At 41.2% G+C, this 4,892-nt stretch overlaps 1 long non-coding RNA gene across 1 annotated transcript in view; it reads left to right on the top strand.

The window, feature by feature from the left end:
* The window catches only part of LOC123045149 (uncharacterized), a 9,402-nt gene extending 6,431 nt beyond the window's left edge, over positions 1–2,971 (top strand). Inside the window, exon 4 of the long non-coding RNA XR_006421099.1 lies at positions 1,597–2,971. This is a non-coding gene — a long non-coding RNA (uncharacterized lncRNA). The remainder of the gene's footprint in view (positions 1–1,596) is intronic.
* Positions 2,972–4,892: the final 1,921 nt, after the last annotated feature.

Here is a 4,892-nt window from a genome sequence, read left to right as displayed (position 1 = left end):
GGACCGCTGTGGTCGTTAGGAAGCCACGCAAAATCACACAACCATGCTTTCATAGTTGCACATCGACAACCAGCCGCCGAAGTCGCACATCCTATTGGTAGGGGTAGTTGGTGAGCAGGTGTCTACAACACGCCTGCAGAGGTGGTCAAGGTCTGACTACAAGATCCATTGTGGCTGGGTTAGTAGGTCGCCAAGGGAGTCCTTGGTCGTGGAGTCGGAGTAGCACCTCCACTACCTCCTCCAATCCCTTTTTTCTCGGTGATCTTTTACTCCACATACAGTCAGTCAAATGTATTAATTTTCATACATAGTTCCAGAAGGACTAAATAAGCATTGGCATGCTCAACTTTCTCAGTTGCTCAACGTTGCCATCTTCAAGTTTTTTAGAATTGTCCCAAGAGTATGTAACGACTTGGCATCCTCAGGCTTTCTAGTTGCAGAATAGTATCTAATTAGTTGGCAACCTCAGTAATTCTAGTTGCACAACAATATACAACCAGTTGACATCCTCATCTTCTCTAGTTGCACAAGAACTCAGATTAGTCTCATCTTAAAAAAATTGAGGATTGCCCAAGAGTATGTAACGACATGGCATCCTTAGGCTTTCTAGTTGCAGAATAGTATCTAATTAGTTGGCAACCTCGGTAATTGTAGTTGCACAACAATATACAACTAGTTGACATCCTCAGCTTCTCTAGTTGCACAAGAACTCAGATTAGTCCCATCTAAAAAAAATTGAGGATTGCCCAACAGTATCTAACGACTTGGCACCCTCATGTTTTCTAGTTGCAGAAGAGTATCTATTTAGTTGGCACCCTCTGCAATTCTCATTGGACAACATTATCCAAGTAGTTGACATCTTCAGCCTCTCTAGTTGCACAAGAATTCAGATTAATCCCATCTTAAATTTTTTGAGGATTGCTCAATAGTATCTAATGACTTGGCACCCTCAGGCTTTCTAGTTGCAGAAGAGTATCTATTTAGTTGGCACCCTCTGCAATTTTAGTTGGACAACATTATCCAAGTAGTAGTTGACATCTTCAACCTCTCTAGTTGCACAAGAATATCTCATTAGTTGGCATCATCAGCATTTCTAGTCGCACAAGAATATCTGATTAGTTGGCATCATCAGCATTTCTAGTCGCACCAGAATATCTCATTAGTTGTCATCACCAGCATTTCTAGTTGCAGAACAAACAGGATATCAAATTGCCATACTCAACTTTTTAATCTAGTTTTCCAGAGAACAAATATTTGTATGTAATGATAATTAATCACCTCTACCTTTTCTAGAGAACAAACAGGATAGTCACAAGTTATTTTTTCTGTATTCTCAAAATGTGTTACAAACAAGATGTTTTGCAATGCAGAACCCTAAGTAGTTGCACACTAGTTTCACAATGTATTTGACACACCTTTTTTTTACTTCTTTTAACTTACTAATTTTCACAATCCGTTTACAATATTTTCTAGCACTTCTTTTGCACAGAGTGGTTATGTATGTTGCACAGTTTGCAGTAAATAGGTTGCACAGATACAAAACAGGAGATTTGTTCAGTGTTTTTCTCACAAATTTGTTGTTCTAATGATGTGCAGGTTTATTTGTCAAGAACCTGACATAGATTCTGCACATAATTCAATGCTACAATTCTTATACACTGCTATTTGGATGAAGAAAGAAGATTCAGATGGCAGAAAATAGTTTTCATCTTTTTCTGTTTTTTCTTTAGTATATTGAACATATTTTCCCTACTGCATTTTCTATGTGACAAGACTATGTACGCTTGATGTTACTATGTTTTGTGCTTTATTAGTCTGCTTTGTTTTTGTTGCACAGATTGCAGCAAAAGTTGGCATGGATCCATGTATGGTTGCACAAATATCATTTCTTTTGCACAGACACTACATGCAATTTTATTGTTCTATCTGCAACTACACATTGTGTTTATTTGCACATATCCAGGCAAAAGTTGGCTTACTTTCATGTTTAGTTACACAAATAGATGGTTTTTTTGCACAGGCACTACATCCTGTCTATTTTTGCATATGCAACTACTCCTTTTTTTATATGCACACATCCAGGCAAAAGTTGGCTTAGATTCATGTTTAGTTGCACAAATAGATGATTTTTTGCACAGGCACTTCACCCTGTCTATTTTTGCATAATGGTAGGTTTATTTGCACGCATCCAGGCAAAAGTTGGCTTGGATCCATGTTTAGTTGCACAGGAAAGTGTTCTATTGTGCAGAGATCATATTCAACTCTATTTGCTGCTTCATGTTCCTTCTTCCTTCAACTATGGAGAAGACCGGAGAAGATTTGTGGCAGATCTAGAGGGAAAGGGAAGGGGAAAGTGAAGAAGGATGATCTGGAGGCTAGAGGGAAGTTACTTGATGCTGCTACCTGCTATGGCTTTGTACTCCTTCTTAGAATTGAAGCTTTTCTGGCCAATTTCTTCACCTAGTTTTGCTCTGCCATGGCAGCTCTGTAGGGTTTGGATCTAGGCCTGGGATACACTTCTTTCGTGGAGAATCAAAAGGGCGACCCGTGGGGGGAGGAAGTGTGGGCGAGCTGTGCGTGGGAGGCGTGGGGATGTGGTTATCACGTGACAGCGATGGGGGAGATTTTCTGTTTGTTGGGAGCGTGCGCAGTCGGGTAGGAAGGAACTTTCCTTCCTGGGACCAAGGGGGACAGGAAGTTGCCTTTTATGGCTGGCCGCTCCATCGCGCTAGTGGGCAGCCGGCCGCCCACTAGACGCTCCCATGAACCTTTGAGGTGGCGTGGAAGGTCTTATATTGATGGCTGAGTTTCTCTCATCTGCACGATTGAAAGAAAGTTTTTTTGATGCTATCTTGACAGATATTCCGTTTGGAGACATATGTTTTTGTGTAGAAAGGAAGAGATATGGTAGTTTTGATTTGTTTGGCTACATCCTGTACAACCTCTATTATGCGTGTGATTGCCCAACTGATAAGCGTACGTGTTTTTCTTATCCCCGTGTGATGGTCCAACATATATTCTCATCCCTTGTGAGATGGTCCAAACATCTAGGAGTGTGATGGTCCAACATATATTCTCATCCCTCGTGGGATGGTCCAACATCTAGGAGTTACGTCTGGGATTCTTAAACTAAACGTGAACCCATCAATGCAAGGGGTGGACCCACCTGGTACGTGAACCCATCAATGCAAGGGGTGGACCCACCTGGTTTACCTAGATCTAATGGTGAACATGAACACATCACAGGGTGGACTTACCTGGTTTATGTAGATCTTTTTTCTTTACGGGTATCTAATGGTTATGCTTTGTCGGGACACCTAATTAAAGGTCAGATTTGTCTAATTATTGTACGATTTTAGAAGATAATTATCTTTATTTTGGTGACCCATCAAGTACTTTTTATATATAAATAGATGTCATGAACTTCCTCTCCCCTGACCTAAATGGTTTTCTACGTTATATCCTGTCATGGATATCATGCTCTGCTTGTCCTTGGGAAGGGTATACCCCTGAATTATGTGTTTAAACACATTTCTCTTTCCATTGTTCTGATTAAATCTGATAGACACTTCCATTGGTTTGTTTAAACCGTTTCTATGATCTATATGATATTACCAGTAATAATTCTATGCTTGTGCAAACACCTCGGTGTACAACTCTGTCAGTAAGACCCTGTTACTATTGTTGATGATATTTTCGGTAACCACCGATGGACGAGAACTTTGCCTATTGGTCCGCCTCGTTTCAACGAGCAGGAAAATGGTTCTCTTCGCCCCTCGCCCTTGGTACCGATGTTGTTGCCGACATAACTAACAGTCTATTCTCTAACATGCCTTGCTATCATGATCGTGCATGATGAAAGCGCCCTCCCTACTTTGTATCCCATATGGTGGACCCATAACCCACAGTTCTACAGGATCGAAACCTGACTCTCCTGTACACCCCCTATTCCCAAGGTTGTTCCTCGCGCTTAACTTCGTATGTAATTCACGGACCACCTGCCTAGTGATCTAATCTGGTAACAAACGCAATACTTATTCCCAGTGCTCTGAACCCCTTTCACACTTCATTTCAGGCAATAAACGATTGCCTATGCGTTTGAAACTTCTATTTTGCACCTTCTTACTTTGCTCTTGGTATTTTCTTAAGATTAGACTCGAGAGTTACTTTCTGCCACCTTCCCTGATGTTATCTACTAGATAAGCAAACATTGTAGCGGCCCATTCTTCTGTAGTACCCCCTTATTCTTTCGTAAGTACGATGGGGTTCCCGAAGAAAGGACGATAACTTCATCATGATGCATTGGAATAAAGAATTGAAGACATCAATGAAAGGGATTAACTTCTTTGAGAAGATCCGTTAGAATATCGTAACCAGAACTTTCCCCCTTACTCCCCTCTTAAATCTCGGGACGAGATTTCTTGTAGTGGAGGAGACTTGTGACGCCCGAATAATTAAGCTACAGTAATCCCACGCTAATGATGCCACGTCACCTCAGTTACTGTTGCTAACCTCGCAATGATTCGATACCATTTCAAAATTTAAATTCTAAATATGTCAAACAAAAGTTTTCAAAAGTTGAAACAAAAATGTTCGGTGGGTGCCGAATATTACAAGGGTAATTATAGTAAAGAAAACATATTTTTAGAAAGTGTCTGGATATTTTAAAATGAATTAAAACAGAAAAGAGAAATAATAAAAGAAAATGCAAAACAAAAAACAAAATAAAAAAAAGAAAAGAAAAAGAACTCCCATCCCCCATTGGGCTACGCCCCAGCACGCCACCGCCCCCCCTTTGGGCCTCAACCCACCAGGCCGCCAGGCCGGCCCACCCCGCCGCCATAACCTCCCTCACTCCCCCAGTACACCACCGACACACCCCCACTCCCCCC

The sequence above is a fragment of the Triticum aestivum genome, chromosome 2B (assembly GCF_018294505.1).
Source record: "Triticum aestivum cultivar Chinese Spring chromosome 2B, IWGSC CS RefSeq v2.1, whole genome shotgun sequence".
NCBI classification, from domain to species: Eukaryota; Viridiplantae; Streptophyta; class Magnoliopsida; order Poales; family Poaceae; genus Triticum; species Triticum aestivum.
Note: the sequence above shows the minus strand (reverse complement) of the source record. Positions and strands in the feature narration are given on the sequence as shown.